The sequence below is a fragment of the Microtus oregoni genome, unplaced genomic scaffold (assembly GCF_018167655.1).
Source record: "Microtus oregoni isolate MIOR12 unplaced genomic scaffold, Mior012 000013F_ref0000133, whole genome shotgun sequence".
NCBI classification, from domain to species: Eukaryota; Metazoa; Chordata; class Mammalia; order Rodentia; family Cricetidae; genus Microtus; species Microtus oregoni.
Genome location: NW_024543072.1, coordinates 47,332,186 through 47,349,985, shown reverse-complemented (window position 1 = coordinate 47,349,985; position 17,800 = coordinate 47,332,186).

The window sequence follows — 17,800 nt, the reverse complement described above, 5'->3', positions numbered from 1 at the left end:
GAAAATGGCTAAGAAGAAAAAAAAAAAAATGTGAGCGTTCTGGGGAAACCAATCAAGCCAGAGCCATATCTTACAGAAGGAACAGGAAAGCGGTTAGATATTAGATAAGAGTATTTAGATATTAGATGAGATTATTTAGAAGGATTGTTACTAAGACTAGACTGTGAGACATGCCCCAGGAAGGAGTCTACCAGGCTCAGCAGAGGTGGACGGTAGTTTGGCTAAGTAGAGACACGGTCAGCAGCACAGACAAAGGTTCCTTCTATGAAGCTGGCGATCACAGGGAGGCTGTAGTTTCCCTTGAAATGGTCCCTTTTATTCACAGCTGAACCTGTTTTATGTAATGAAGAGAACCCTTTGGGCAGTTGGGGGAAAGCTGACTTCAGCACTATGAATGTTCCTGTCCGACTCCTGAGTTACAAATTCTGACACTACTTTGGATGAAGCAGACAAGCATAGGGAATGGCTTAGCAACCAGGATTCTACTTGGCTTGGGCTGCACATATACCCCTTTTCTAACAAAGCAGCTGGCAACCTGGACTCCCGCCTGTATCGAACTGCACACACATCCCTCTTTGAACCAGGGAACAAATTTCTTTGCCTATAACAACCATCATAACAACTCCCCTTTTATAGACAGTTTCTCTACATATATATTTCAGGATATACATGGCCCAGGAGTGAGGTCATCAATCCAGCCCAGATTGCTTTGGGACATATGTGCAGTAAAGCAAGCTTTGTCTTCTGAACAAATATTTAGAGATAATCCTCTATTTGTAATCTTATGACTATATGACTATGGGTAATTGAGAATACATATGATAAACATCAGAGGCACCATGGGAAGAAACAGGCACAGTAGAAAAAAAAGGTCATACTACCCAAACTCATCAATCAAAATATAGAATCGCTCAAATTGCACCCCTTCCTAAACAGCTCCTCCTTTCCCTAAAACTCTGTCTGTCTCTTCAGAGTCAGAAGCAGCGAAGACATGGCTTCAGTGCTTTTCACCTGACCTAGTATTTTACCACTTTCTTTACCAGCATTGACTGATCTGAATGCCACAAATGGACAAGCCCAGGCTTTGGAGGACATGGTATTTAAAGCATGAAGGTGGCTCAGACCAGACCCTTTGTGCAGCGTGTTCAACAGCTGACTTACAGGTGTACAAACAGTTACAAGCTGAGCAAAAGTCCTTCATTTCTGAGAATGAAAGGTGGATGGCAGCTATCTAAGGAACTCAGCCTGATGGAAGGGCTGTGTTTGTTTGCACAGATTAGTTACCCGCACAGGCTTTATCAAGACCAAAGGTGATTTTTAATTCAACAGATTATCCACAGCCTGATTCTCAGGAACCTGTTCGTTCCTAGGAGAGGCCTGCGGTCACGAGATGGCAAGTGGCACATGGCTCAGTCACCTGTGGAGTCAGAGGGAGAATTACAATTTAGATGTCTTTGTTGGCCTCGCTCTCTGCTCTAGACTCAGGCATTCCATTCCATAAAGCAGAGTAAACATATGTCCGCAAGCAAACGGAAGAGGCAGGTTTTATAAAGTTCGGAGGCGGCAGACACGATCGTCAACCCAGACTGGCCATCTTCATCACTTTCCCTGAAGGCAAGGACAAAGGAACAAAATGAAATAATAAAATAAACTCTATCAACTAGTCCATATCTGATTACTTCAAGTCACTTTTCTGTGTGTGGAATTAATGCAGATGCAATTTATTATCGTGTCAGTGAACACTGACCTCTTTGGGAAATTTAACTGCTATCTCTGTAACCTTATTTTCTCAGAAGTTCAGATAAATTAGTTTTAACTTTATGATGTAAGAACTTCAGCACAGAAGGCCAGCAGGTTAGCTCAGTGGAAAAAGTAGCATAACACCTGAGTTTGTCTCTGGGACCCACATGATGAAGGAGTCCTGAAGATGACCTCTGACCTCCACATGTACGTCATGGCATGTACCCACACATGTGTTTACTTTATCAAAACTTTCCTGCAGGCTGGTGGTACAGCTCACTTGGCAGAGTACTTGCCCCGCACATACAAGACCCTGGGTTTGATCCCCCCACCACACACTATTTGGCTTGGTGACCTAAATCTATATATAATCCCAATACTGAGGGGGTAGAAGCAGAAGAATCAGGATATCAAGGTGATCTTTGGTCACATGGTGAGTACAAGGCCAGCCCAGACTACTTGAGACTCTCTCAAAAGTTCATACAAGGTGACTTTAGGGTGGGTGACTCCATTGTGATTTTTAACCTCATCTGTAGGGAAGAAGATTAATCCAAAACGATGGCCTCCTAGAATTTCCACCTAACAGTGGAAAATGGCTCAAAACAGCTCGGTATTTTACTGTGCAGTGAATTATGACTTTCTTTATAACACCCATCTCAGAAGCCAGAAATGTAAAATCTCAGGGCAGTCAAAAGAGAGACCAATTGGAAAATATGGCTCAGCAGGTAATAGCTCTTGCCACTAAGCCTGATGACCTGAGTTTAATACCTGGGACCCCCACAATGAAGGGAAGGTGACAACTCCCAAAAACTGTCTCTGGCCTCCGTATGTCCACCATAGCATGTGCACATGCACATGAACACAGACACACTAAAATTAATAAACGTTTTGGTCTGGAGAAAGGGATCAGTGGATGCCTTCCTTACCATGCCCGCTGACCTGAGTTCAATCCCCCAGACCCACACACTGAAAGGAGGGAACCAACTTCCACAAGTTTTACTCTGATCCACGTGTGTACTGTGCATTATGTGTCCCTACATATACATGCATAAACACGCAAACATGCACAAGTAAATAAACATATTTAAAGTTAATTTTTAAGCTGACCGCGGACGTTCTGAATCACTTCTGTGACACCCTTTGGGAAGTTGCAGCCATCACTCGGAGGAACAGAATGGGACACCATTCCACGCTCCTTCATCCTACCTGTGGATCAGCAACAACAGCATCTCACTGCCTTTCTTATCAGCTCATCATGCGGAGGAAACACAGGTATCTGCTTCAGTTAAAATACCTGGAACACATTGAGTAGAAAACCCCTTTCGTTGGCCTCTCTACTTCCAGCCCTTCTCTCTTGCCAATCAAGCATAGGAAGAAACTGAGGCCCAAGAAAGTTGAATCACCAAAGATTCTGAAGTATGTCTGTCAAAGGTCAGAAAGGAGCACAGGGAATTCCACTTGGGTGTCCGGCCAGCCTTCCTTCTGCCAACTCCAGAACTGTAACTACAGACTAGACACCATAGCAAACACACTCTTGGGATGAGGACATTACTTTATATTTTTTCCCACGTTTGTTATTTTGCTTTTTTTTTTTTTGTCCTCAAGCTGCTTATGATGCTGTTCAGCTGTGAAACAGAATTGGCTCGGATCTGGGTGTTGGGGGTGTGGTGTGTGAAGCTGGGCAGGAAGTGCTCCTGACTCACCAGGAAGTGGCAGGTATGGTGGGGTGTGCCTTTCATTCCAGCCCTCAGGAGAAAGATCTCTGAGTTCAAGGCCAGCCTGGTCTACCGAGAGTTCTAGGTCAGCAAGGGCTGCACAGTGAGACCCTGTCTCAAAAAAAAAAAAATCTGTGTTCTGTACAGTCCAGAGAATGGTCTGTAACATACTTTTAGTTTTGAATGAATTTATTAAGTGTATAGCAAGCCAAGCTAAAGAATAAATATCAAATAATAGTTAGAGAAAACATCAAATCTGAGGCTTAAAACATTCAGCAGAATTTCCCTGCTGGGAAAGCACCATTGAGAGCAGCAGCTGGAGTTCTCAATAGACTCCCAGCAGGAGTGTCTGCCGGGATGAGTCTTCTAAATAACAGAAGTCTCGGCAGAAAGGCAGCAGCATGGAATCCAGGGTCTTGCAAACATCCACCAGAACTAGTAACTGAGGAAGCCTGATGAGGGCCAGCTGGCCTTCCACACAGTGCATCCTAGGCTCAGCAGAGAGGATGAGGCTTCCATGCAAAACACAACAACAGAGAAGATACAACCCAGTAACTAAGGCATTCACAGCACCCAGCAAAAAACAACTGAAGATGCTGGGATGGTCTGTTAAAGATATGGCTGGGCTTTCTCTCCCTGGGTGAAGATCCCACGGCTGAACCTCCAGCTTCTCTCTCCCAGGGGACTTTTATACCATGGGAGAAGCAATAACAACACCGCCAGGAATGTCCTACCTTCTGTGTGTTTGCTTTTTAAAAATATTTTAAATGCCGGGCGGTGGTGGCACACACCTTTAATCCCAGCACTCAGGAGGCAGAGGCAGGTGGATCTCTGTGAGTTTGAGACAAGACTGGTCTATATAGCAAATTCTAGGACAGCCAGGGCTACCCAGAGAAAGAAACCCTGTCTCAAACAAACAAAAAAGTTAAATGATGTGTATATTGGGGTAGTATGCACATATGTGATTACAGGTGCCCTTGGCATCCAGAAGAGAGCATCAAAGCCCCTGGAGTCGTCCATGTAGGCTATTGTGAGCTGCCCAGCATGGATGCTGGGAATCCAACTTGGGTGCTTTGCAAGAGCAGTACAGAAGCACAGCTCGCACTGTGGTTCTCAACCTTCCTAATGCTGCAACTCTTTCATACAGTTCCTCATGGTGTGGTGACCCCAACCATAACATTATTTTCATCACTACTTCATAACTGTAATTTTGCTACTGTTATGAATCACAGTATAAATATCTGATATGCAGGATATCTGATATAGGACCCCTGTGGAAGAGTTGTTCCACAACCAAAGGGATCCTGACCTATAGGTTGAGAGCTACTCTGAGCTAAACCATAGCTCCAGCTTCTCTTCTAGATGTTTTTTAAAGACAATGATTTTACTGGGACAGTTTTGACTCTCCCTAACACAGAGTTGGAAGAACTAGCCTATTCTCAGACACAGAGTCTTGGAGTATTTGATACAAACATGAGCATGTCTGGAATGACGTGGGGGACAATCCTGCTTCCAGAGCCAGCTTCTCAATGACCTCACACATCACATGACTCCCAGCATAACGTTCTTTGATGCCTGGCTGTTGTGAGGTGAACAAGGACACACGACTATTTTCATCCCTCTGTTTCCAGTAGCGTCCCTCTCTTTGATGCTGCTGCCCATTCAATGGACTTCAGAGATCCCATACGACTAAAAGGTACCATTTCCCAGGTCAAAAAAGACATTTCATTTGAAATACGTTTTGTTGTTGTTATGTGTGTGTTGCTGGGGTGGGTGCTCACTACAGCACACATTCAGAGGTCAGCACAGACTTATGAGAGCCGTGCGAAGATTAAAGAACAACTTTTGAGAGTTGGCTCTCTCTTTCCACAGGGACTCTGGGGATGGAGTTCCAGGTTGCCAGGCCCGCTCACCAAGCCCTCTTATCCACTGAGCCATCTCACCTGCTCAACAACAACAACAAAAAAATCCTTAGCTCTTTACATCGAGAACTTCGTTAAGAACTTACAGTCCCGCTTGGCCCAAATAGCAACAGGAATTCAATGTATACACAGCCAACAAATGAACGAGGTCTCTGGGAGAAAGCCTTACATGTGGACGGCACAAAACTCGCAGGGTTGCACATTTTGGGTATGTGGAGACTTCTTTGCAAAGGACTGTTTCCTATGTGGCCCAGCACACTTCTGCAGAGTCAGAATTTCTAGTCTAATTGGCACACTGTGGCTCCATGGCACGCCATTTTCTCCTAGACGGATAGGGTCACACGCACTCTGGGTAGTCTGCCGAGTACTTCTTTCACTTTTGTTTATAACATTCTTACGCCCTCGTCCAGATGATCAGGACCCTTTGTGACCTCACAGCCATCTGAGTAGAATTTAGAAAGGGCGTGAAATTACAAATGGGAACGTTGCTGTCACTTGCCCTCATGAGGCTAATAAGCTCATTGATACCAATGCTTGGGTACCAAATTAGCACCCTGCTTCACCATTTCTCACCCTAACAAGCCTAGGAAGTAGTTCTCAACCTCTAGGCCACGGCCCCCTTTGGGGGCTTGAGTATTGGATAGGTTGCACATTAGATATTTATATTATGATTTATAACAGTAGGAAAATATGTTATGAAGTAGCAACAAAATAATGTTATGGTTGGAGGCCACTACAACACAAGGAGCTGTATTAAAGGGTCACAGCTTTAGGACCGAGAAGTCGTGCTCTAAAGTAACCTTGACAACCAATTGGAATCAATGTCTGCAATGTCTGCATTGAGATCTCTTTGCAGTTCTAGAGTTAAATTAAATTACTAAAAAAAACCCTAGCTCTTACTTTATTACTATTTGTGGATTGTATGGTGGTAGTGGTGTGTGTGTGTGTGTGTGTGTGTGTGTGTGTGTGTAGTGTGTGGTATGTGTATGGGGGGTTATGTGGTATGTGTGTGTATGGTCTGTGGTATGTGTGTATGGTGCATGGTATGTGTGTATGTGTGATGTGTTGTGGTGTGTCTGTATCTACATGTTTGCACACACCAGTAGAAAGGTACACATGTGCATGTGTTTGCATGTGGAGGTCAGAGGTCAACATTAGGTGACTTCATCAGCTGCTCTACACCTTAATTCTCTCACTGAAACTAGAGTTCATGAAGTCGGCTAGACTGGCTGGCCAGCGGCAGCCTCGGGGATCCTCCTGCTCAGAATCGCCAGTGCTGAGATCACTGTTGTAAAAGCCCCAGCTACCCTAGAACTAGCCCTGTAGACCAAGCTAGCCTTGAACTCCCAGAGATCTGCCTGCACCTGCTTCCTGAGTACTGCTCAGAGCAAGTTCCAGGACAGTCAGGATCACACAGAGAAACCCTGTCTCAAAAAAAAAAAAAGGCAAACAAACAACAAAAATTTTAGTTTCCTTTGTGTTTAGGTAATCACAAAATGTTTTCATTATGTATTGAACTTACCTAACCTTGAGAGCTAGCAAAAGTAATCATTACGTAGGCGTTATTAAATATCGACAGGTGTGCTTAGGAACAGCACTACTCAGCTGTAATGGATAAGCACTGTGAGCAACTAATTCCAGATCTTGTTTATAGTGTTCCAGAGTCCCAGCAGAGAATTTTTGTAATGGTCAAATCTATCTAGTGTAGCATAAAAAAAAAAAACAAACCAGAAGAAAATAAAAACTCAGCAAAAGCTAAAACCCCATAACTTCTGCTAGTAAAATAAACTCTATAATCAATTACATTTAAAACCATGAATCCAACATCTCACTCAAACATTACATGTGTGTTTACATGTTTTTATGTGCTGGTGTTGTTTACTTTCTTTCCTGTTGGTACTAGGAATTGAACCTATCATGCCTGTGAGACACGTGTTCTCGCACACGGTGACAGGCAGTTGACCCTATTCCAACAGATTGCACAGAGTCCACGAGCATCACAAATTACAATAAGTGGGTTCTGAGAGGATGGAGAGATAGGAGAAAGAGAACACAAAGCTGGGAGGGGTGAAGTGTGGGGATGTATCTAGTAGGAGTTGGGGGAGGAGTGTGGGTGAGTACACTCTGTATAAATTGCATTGGTGTAATTTGTGACCTGCCACATGGACAGTCTAAAGTGACGACATTCTATCTGTGATTCTCCACCCCCTTCCCCCTCCAAAAAAAAAATTACCCCAAGAAGGTAGTAGGACACGCTGGCTTACTTTAAGTTTGAAACGTAGCTGTTTTCCCTTTCAGAATTTCATTAGAATTATTAATTAGTGAAGTTATTGTCATCAGGCTACAGGCAGTCATGATGGGACACTGGCGGGAAACAAAACCTGCTTCGATTCCAGGTATTGGCAGCAAGTATCTATGAATAAAAGATGCTGCAGGGTCAGTAAAAGGGCAGGTGAGATGGGAGGGCCTCCAGAGGAGAGCTTTAGTAGAGACGTTGTGGCACACACCACAGGGGTGGGGCTCCAAACGGGAAGAGGAGGGACAGCAAGTCTTGCGCTCCAACACTTTTTCTTGTTTAAAATAATACTCCCCACCACGATGACAATGAACTGAACCTCTGAAATTGTAAGCCAGTCGCCCCAATTAAATGTTTTTCTTTATGAGAGTTGCCACGGTCATGGTGTCTCTTCACAGCAATAGGATCCTACGACGCCTGTCCTGCTTTAAACCATGGATAAGTACACTTTGATTCTTGTGCCCAGTCTTCATTCAGATATAAGGGTGCTCAGTTTGTCAAAGTTATGAACGATAGTTCCTTAAAGCTGTTTGAATTTCTTGCATGTAATGAATTTGTTGTTCCCATCCCCCTTCCTTCTTTCACTGGCCCTTCTTGATGAGGTCCCCATCTCACCCTCACATCTGCTTTCTGTGTATGCCAGCATGAACCATTAAGCCATTTCTATTATAAGCACTTATGAGAAAAGGCTACCTTGAGAAAACATGCCCGGAACACAGCTCCTTTGATGGCAATATACAAACAGGGTTTATGTGGGGAAAGGATATGGCAACGGCTAGATGTTATGTTACAAGTGATGAAAAGTCGAGTTGCCTGCTATAAAAAGAAAAACAAAACAAACAATAACAACACATACACACAACCCTCTAATGATCCATGTTAAGTCCAAGGCTCAGTTGTGGCTCGATTTCAAGGCAGCATGCTGGGTACATAGGCCTTTCTCTGTCTCTGTATGTCACTTTCCTCTTCGCTGGGACAGGCAGACTTTCTCCAGCAGAAGAACCCCAGCAACACCAGGCACATGTCTTCCACATTCCTGGACAGCTTGTGACCAAGGTGCGATGACTATTCTTGGTTTCAACTCGACCATATCTGATATGAGCTATAATCCAGAAATGGAGGGCACACTTATGATCCAGATTGCGTCAAGAAGAATACACACATTTGGCACTGACTTTGGGACTGAACGACGCGTCTTTAGTCTAAAGGAAGGGGGTGTGTTATTTCTTTGTCTGCTTGCCTCAGATACACACACACACACACACACACACACACACACACACAGAGAGAGAGAGAGAGAGGAGAGAGAGAGAGAGAGAGAGATTCATTTTATAAGTTCTGTAACTTTAGAGAACTCTGTTTAATAACAAGGGTTCAGTATCATTGGACTCATTCTGTGGCTAAAATGTGCTAGTCTTGAAAAAAAGGTTGAAAAACGTAGATTTCTACAACAGTTCCTGTGTGACTAACTTTTCAGCTGTGAAAACTTACAGTTTTGAAAAATGAATATTATGAATTCATGGAGCTATCAACTCATCTAACGACCTCAAAGTTTGATGGCAGAGGAATAACACTAGACAGAGAAAGGCTCTTATTTAAATGTCGTTGAATGAAGCTTCCCTTGTTTGTTCTGCGTTCTAGCTGAAGCCCCAAAGCCATGACTAAAGAAACATTCACTCACCCCCACCCCAATTCTAAAGAGAAACGCCTCACACATGTACATGTGCGATTCTTAGTCCAGTCTAGTATCTGTGCAAACTTCACCTGTAGCTTCTGTGTAAGTACAAACTATGAAAGGTCACTGAAGAAATTCAAGACAGGAATTCAGGAGTAAGGAGTGTTTGAGCCTCCTCTTCCCCCTGCACCCTCCCGTGCTTTTCTTCCCTATTGCATAAAGAGGGGATTAAGGAGGGGAGATGGGTACCTCCCTTCCTGGTGGTAAGTGTAAGTTATCAGATGGGAAAAACCAATGAAGAAGCAGAGGGACTGCACCTGTGTCACTTGAAATAGCACAGGCAGGTCAGTCTTACTGACAAGGTGACAAACTGCACAGAAAACAGAGTGACATTGCCGTGTTTCTCTTTCAGTGTTGGGGGACTAAAGCCAGGATCTCACCCTGGAGGGCAGTGACCCCAAAGGTCCTTGATGGGAACATATGTAATATGTTCTGGGATGGAAATAGAGACCAAAGAGATTGCAGAGAAGCAAGAGAAAAAGGAGACAGGACGTGAGGGTAGAAGATGGAGGTGCTATTCAGCACCTTGGGGTCAAAAGTGAAGTAAGAATGTGAGAATGAGAAATGCCTTGAGGTGGGCAGAAGGGAAACTGAAATAGACAGGACGTTATGGTTTGGATGGAATTGCTTGTCTCATAATACCTGAAGGTGAAGCTTAGATACCCAAGAGGAGCAGAAAGCAATGAGATTTCTGGGAGGTGTTTTATATGTGTGTGGAGGGGATAGTCAGAGAGTTAGATAATGATCAGTCTACTTCCATTTGGACAGCAGAAATCCTATCCATCCAACACCTCACTACCTTCTAAAAGGAGACCAAAAAAAAAAAAAACTACCTATAAATTTTAATTCAACTAAATTATTTATTTTTCTTTATTTTTTGAGATTATGATATAATTACATAATTTTCTCCTTTCGTTCCTCCAAACTTTTGTCTATTCTTCCTTACTATCTTTCAAATCCATGGCCTCTTTTTTATTTTTTATTGATATTTATTGAGCTCTACATTTTTCTCTGCTCCTCTCCCTGTCTCTCCCCTCCCCCTTTCAATCCTCCCCTAAGGTCCCCATGTTCCCAATTTACTCAGGAGATCTTGTCTTTTTCTACTTTCTACTTCCCATGTAGATTAGACCTATGTAAGTCTCTCTTAGTGTCCACATTGTTGTCTATGTTCTCTGGGATTGTGGTTTGTAGGCTGGCTTTCTTTGCTTTGTGTTTAAAAACCACGTATGAGTGAGTACATGTGATAACTGTCTTTCTGTGTCTGGGTTACCTCACTCAAAATAATGTTTTCTAGCTCCATCCATTTTCCTGCAAAATTCAAGATGTCATTATTTTTTCTGCTGTGTAGTACTCCATTGTGTAAATGTATCACATTTTCCTTATCCATTCTTTGGTCAAGGGACATTTAGGTTGTTTCCAGGTTCTGGCTATGGCAAACAATGCTGCTATGAACATAGCTGAGCACATGTCCTTGTGGTACGAGTTAGCATCCTTTGGATATATACCCAAAAGTGGTATTACTGGGCCTTGAGGAAGGTTATTTCCGAGAAATCGCATGGTCTCTTTTTTAAAATTGTTTTGTGTGTGTGTTCTTAAATCCATAAATGCAACCTTCTCAGCCTGTATAATGTTACCTGCATTGGATGTATATGTTCTCAGGTATTGGAGAACCAGGTGTGCTCTTCCCTGGGGAAGACCATTTCTCCCACGCTCAGTAATCCTTAGTTGTCTGTAGGTCTTGTAAATGTAGTGTTTAGACCTCGCGTGCTTTCCTATCTACATCAAGCAATTACTCAGTAGATACCTGCTGTGAAGCATCAAATAGGCTAATATGTCATTTGGTAGAATAAGAACCGGTGTGGCCTACATCGCGGATCAGAAAGGTGTGGCCCACAGCGCAGATCAGAACAGTGTGGCCCACATCGTGGATCAGAATGGTGTGGTCTACATCATGTGACCTACATGGTGGATCAGTATGAGGAAAGCAGTGAGGACGCACTTGACTTTCAAATTGTTTCAAAGCCAGAGGCTGTAGCCTTCACATGTAGTGTGTGTTTGTTAGACTCGATAAGGAAGCAGTCCCTTTCACAGAAATGGTTACTTCTTGCAAGTTTCCCACGAGTGGTGTGGGCTCCAGAAAGTACGAACAGCTGTGGTTATTACAAAGGGCACAGAATAATATAATAAATGGCACAGAAACAGAACAGCATGCAGAAGGCCCACTTAACAGTCTGTTCCTGCAACATTTCGGCTTACACAAGATGAAAGTTTGTTTCTTTTTCACATAGAAGTCTACAGTCCACCCGTCCAGAGAAGACACAGCAGCCCCAAGGCCAGTGGGAGCTGGGCCAATCCTACGGCACTGCCTTGCTCTTTCTTGTGTGTGAACTCATGGTCAAAAACAGTGACTTGGCAGCGTGAGGTGGTGGCAGTTCATGCCTGTCATTCCAACACTCTAGTAGCTGAGGCACTGGGATTACTGTGAATTTGGGTGCTACACAGTAAGACTTTGTTTCAAAAAGAGGAAAAAAATGACTTGAATTGATCCATCACTTTTAACCTTAACCAGCAGGAAAAAGCAGGCATTCTGAAGGACATTTCTGGTAAGTCCTCACACAGTGCAAAACTAGGTGCAAAGGAGGATGGGAGCCAGAGCCTTCCGTAAAGAAGAGGAGAGTAGACAATAGAGACAACTACACATTCTAGCAGCACACACACACACACACAAACACACACACTGCCACCAAATTTTCACTGAACCCCCTACCCTGCCTAATTTACTGGTTTATGGCACCTTGCCCAGAATCCCACCATTTTCCTGACTAGTAAGACATGAGAGATGATTAGGAAAGAATGTATTTCACATCATAATTCTGTCCCTAAGGACATCAGTTACAAAGACACCTGGCAGAGAGGCATGACTATCAAGGAACAGAAACAGAACAAGTCATTATGACTTTGTCTTTAGTAGTTGGAAAACTTGGCTCTCACTACAACATAAAAGCTTTATTTCGTTTTGTTCAGATGAGGCTTACAATGTAGCCCTGGCCTAGCTCTAGTGTTGCATATCTGTACTTCCTGGTTGTCTTCAGATAACCAGAAACAGTATGGAAGAAGGAAGAGCATTAGGACCTAATTACTATCCCCTTTCTGCTTTTTCCTGTGCAAAACTTCTTAACTTCCTTTGCTGAGTGGTCAGTTTATACTGGCAACAGCTGGCTGGCTGCTGTAATTGAGCTATACTGTGTAACTTTCGTTCATTAAGTTTTAAATGAGATCACAACAAAAAAAAAATCTCTGGACTGAACTGTGAAGAACACGCAACCTGTTAATATGCTCTTGTTTCTACACTTGAGTTGCGACGTGACATTAAAACTTGTATGAAGGCTATTTCTTCCGTGTCTTTTTTTTTTTTTCGAGACAGAGTTTCTCCGTAGCTTTTGGTTCCTGTCCTGGAACTAGCTCTTGTAGACCAGGCTGGCCTCGAACTCACAGAGATCCGCCTGCCTCTGCCTCCCGAGTTCTGGGTTTAAAGGCGTGCGCCGCCACCACCCAGCTTCTTCCGCGTCTTTATTTTCAACAGTCAAACTGAGTAAACAAAGAATTTTTTTCAGGCCAGACGTGGGTGCACACGCCTATAATCTAATCTCACGTCTTGGAGGATGGAGGCAGAAAGATACAGACTCCAAGGTCATCCTCAGCTGCACAACAAGTTTGAGGCTAGCCTGCAAGATCCTTTCTCAAACAAAAACAGAAAAAAAGGAAGTTTGGGGGGGTTGTTTGGTTTTATTTTTATCTGTTTGTTTGTTTATTGTTTATTTATTTTTATTTTGTTATGGAAAGCCTAGAGTTCCCTGGCTGAACGTAACACCTGTGTGGCCCTGTGGCTACATGTCAGCACATGAAAAGTTTTAGTTTGTGTTATTTTTAGAGACAGGGTCTTTTTTTTTTTTTTTTTTGATTTTTCAAGACAGGGTTTCTCTTTTGCTTTGAAACCTGTCCTGAAACTAGCTCTTGTAGACCAGGCTGGCCTTGAACTCACAGAGATCTGCCTGCCTCTTCTTCCCAAGTGCTGGGATTAAAGTGTGCACCACCACCACCCAGCCTAGAGGCAGGATCTTAAGTATCCCAGTAATTTCTCTGCTGCAGAATGACCTTCAAGTCAGAATGAATGCTTCAGGAACGCCTTTCCAATCTCCTAAACCCAGAACTTCTGGAAGACCTTTCTATCAACTGAGCTTCTTCTCAGTCCTAAAAGGAGAAGTTTGAATTCCTTAGTGACTGTCAAAAAGGAAAGAAACATCCGGGTGTTGGTGGCGCACGCCTTTAATCCCAGCACTCGAGAGGCAGAAGCAGTGAGTTCGACACCAGCCTGGTCTACAGAGCTAGTTCCAGAACAGGCTCCAAAGCCACAGAGAAACCCTGTCTCGAAAAACCAAAAAAAAAAAAAAAAAAAGGAAAGAAACAATCAGGGAATCCTCATTGCTAGAGTAGGAGACTTGAGTGGGTTTCAAAATTTTAGCAGTCATGACTTTCAGACAACAACTAGAACAAGGCCATTAGTGAGATTGTCTCCTCAGATACTGGAGTAACCAGAAAAGATATTCAGCACTAAAATATTCTGATACATAGTTCAAGAATTTTCTATCAGATTTACAAATAAATAAATGAGACAGTTTGCTTCATTCTGGTAAAAAAAAAAAATCTAGAGAGGGCTTACCAGAAAAATAGAGTCTTTATAGCAGGGAATGAATATTAGAGAAGCAATATTTTAGGATGGCACCGAGCTCTCAATTTTTATGCATTACAAAACATAACAATTTCCAGTGACCTACTTTAATGGGAGCATGGAAGCTGAAGGATTTTCCCCTAGGCTTCCTGTGCCTTTTTGTGATACCACTAGTTTGTAGTTCTTGCTCTTAAGATTTTACTAATGTGCCCTGAAAATACTTTCAAGAGCCAAAGGGGAAGAAGAAAAAGAAACTGAGGAAATTGCAGCATTAACTGCAAGGAACGAAACGCAAGAAACAGGCACTCCAGTCCTTTAGAATTCAGGAGAAAACTGGAGTGGAGGACGTGAGCTGTGCTCTGCCAAGCTGGACTGGCAACAGCTTGCATTAGGTACAGGACATACAGAAAATGTCAGCAATTGATTAAAATAATGTCACATGGCACCGGCGTTTTCAGATGTAAACAAAAGCCCTTAACATTAAGGTTAATGTTAAGACTGATTTATTGAGCATCAGAATTGTTAAGTGGGTAATGTTTAACTAAATCAATCTGCCATAATTAACATGGCTATTAAGTAAGAAAGATGGCAAGCATTCTGAGGGGAATGAAGACTGTTCATGTGCTTAGATACAAAGGGATCTGCAGATGCTTTTAAAATTTTCAGTCGGGAAGGAAAAGTTGTTAAAAAACCTGTCAAATGTTTTAGGGTCCTTTCCCAGAGACTGAAACTCAGCAGCGGTAGGGAGGAGTTTCTAATCTCAGCACTACTGTTATCTGCAGCGTGAGAGGATCATTTTCTTCTGAGTGCTCTCTGCACAGAGATGTACTGTGTGCACCGAGGTAATCAGGAGCACTTCAAGGCCCTTGATTAGCAGTAGTAAGGACTTACCTCCTAGCTGTTTCCAGACATTGCCAAAGGTCCCTATTCCCAGGAAAGCCTAGGGACTTGTATGCCTAGTAAGAACAACCAGGTGATTCTTACACTTTTGGGCAGTGATGACACTTGTCAGACACTGAACTAGTATTGAGGGTTGACCCATGTCCTCTCTCCTCAAATTCATGTCGAAGTTTTCATTCTCAGTGCCTCCAAGCATGACGCCATTTTAGCTAAGTTGCAAACTTAAAACAGAGTCATATTGGAATACAGTGGCCCTTACTCCAAAATGATTGATAACCTCTTAAAAGGGGAAAATTTGGATTACAGGCAAGCAAATGGAGAACATATCAAGTCAATATTAGAGTCCAGTATTGGTAGTGTGTTCCTGTATTTCCAGCACTTGGAAGGCTGAGGCAGGAGGATCGTAAGTCCAAACGCAGACTGGACTACATAAGACCCTGTCTCAAACACACACACACACACACACACACACAGACATATACACACAGAAAGAAAAAGAGAGCACACAGAAAAAGAGAGAAGGGGGAGGGAGGGAGGGAGAGAGAGAGAGAGAGAGAGAGAGAGAGAGAGAGAGACTTTAACTACACTGCTGAATTCAGGAAACTACCAAAACGTAGCTGCATGCTTGGAGCAGTTTCTTCCCTCACCTCAGAGGAAGAACCTTTAACTAGTCCCTTGATCTCAGACTTAGCCTCCTATAACTGGATACAAATGTTTGCCCTTTAAAAGTCTAAGGTAGCCGGGTGGTGGTGGCGCAAGCCTTTAATCCCAGCACTTGGGAGGCAGAGGCAGGCGGATCTCTGGGAGTTCGAGGCCAGCCTGGTCTACAAGAGCTAGTTCCAGGACAGGCACCAAAGCTACAGAGAAACCCTGTCTCGAAAAACCAAAAAAAAAAAAATTAAAAAAAAATAAATAAAAGTCTAAGGTAACTTGTTACAGTAGTCCTAGGGAAAATGCACATTGAGAAGAAACAAATCACTGGCCAGAGTTCAGTATGCGACAGTATTTATTTGCAGCATGATCAAAGAGAGAAATGAAGATGATTGTCACCAACTCCTAACTCACCTGACCAAAAGATGCACATAATAAACTAATAATGAGCAGTCTTACAAAATCTGTGCACATGTGTTTGTGTGTTTGCAGTGTTGGAGATGAAGCCCAAGGCCTTGAAACCTTAGGCAAGCACTCTACTGCTGTCTTCAGCCCAGAGAGCAACATTGTATCATTTGTTACTGCTAAAGACATAATGCAAATAATCATTTATGGCTCACTTTCAAGTGTCGGCAGACTGAGATGCCTGAAGGACAGATACAGTATGTAAACCATGCCATTATTCATAGAGAAGGAAATATATCAGGGTCAAAAAGCACTGGCTCTGCTCACACTGTAGCTTTAAGAGAAGTGTTGACTCGAGTTGACTCTTTCAGATTACAAAGGCGCTATTTAGTGTACAGGGAGTAGGGCCATGTGTCCAGCAGACCAGTCATGTGCCTGTCCCAAGTGAGCAAGCAGTTCATAGTCTTTCACAGCCAGGAAGAGCTCAACAACTGTGTACCCTAACAGTCCCATTTGCAATACAAGGAATGGACTATCAGAAAGAGAAATGCCGGGTGGCAAATGCCAGTCTTTTTCTTTTTAAGATATAAAAAAAAAAAAAATCATAGCAGTTGACATGTTAGTTCCTACTTCCTCCTTTCGTTGAAACAAACAACAAAAAAGGAAACAAGTCTCCTGGCCTCAAGATCTCATTCCAAAAAAGTAATGAAGGCCCTCCAAATTTATATTTCCTGCCCCATAACCATAAAGGAAAGAAAGAATCGTCAAAGACGTGAGTAATGTTTACAAATTGAGCGGGTTGACCAAAGACAAGGATCTCTGTGAGTTCAAGGCCAACCTGGTCTACAAGAGCTAGCTAGTTCCAGGATAGGCACCAAAGCTACAGAGAAACCTTGTCTCAAAAATACCAAAAAAGAAAAAAAAAAGAAACCTAGAACCCTTTATGTAACTCTAATATGTGTATGGTTTACACAAGTTCGGATATAATCTCACCGAACCCCCTCATTTTCCATCAAAGAAATTTCCAGTGCGCCCTTTAGAGTCACAGGAAGCGGTTGTGGAGCCCAACTTAAATCACTTTTGACCTAAACAGATTGCCTTCCAGGGACAAGGTGGGGGGTGGATAGTTAGACTCTGGCTTGTTGGTTAGAAGGCCCCAGGAGGTAGAGATAGGGACTAACAATTCTCCAAGCTACTTTCTTTGCCCAAAGAAGGCGAGACAAGTGAGAACTGACTACCAGGGGACAAAATGTAGAAGCGAGCACTTTGTTTTCCGGCACACCGGTAGGATCTCTTCAACTGTTCTCACCCACTCACTGAACCCTCACCCAAAGCTGGCCAACGAGGAGTTGGCCGGTCAGGCCTTCCTCTCAGACTGAGCCCTTTTTCCTCCATTCCTCCTTCCTCCACCTCCGGGGTAGAGGCTCGTGATCCACTATGGCCAGGGTCCCACAACAGGCAGCTCCAGTCTAGGCTGGTTGCCTAGAAGTCAGTGTGACGCTGAGAACTCTAATCGCCACGTCGGATCTCGGGAGGAGAAGGCAGAGCAGGTGAACGAGGCAGGAGGGAACCGGTTCCTGGTCGGTGGGGAAGGGCGAAGCGAGGGCGAGAGGCACGGGAGGGACGCGCGAGATAAGCAACGCGAGGAGCGGCCACAGCCGCCCAGCTCCCCGGGATCACCTTGCGCTGACCTAGTTCAGCGCCCAA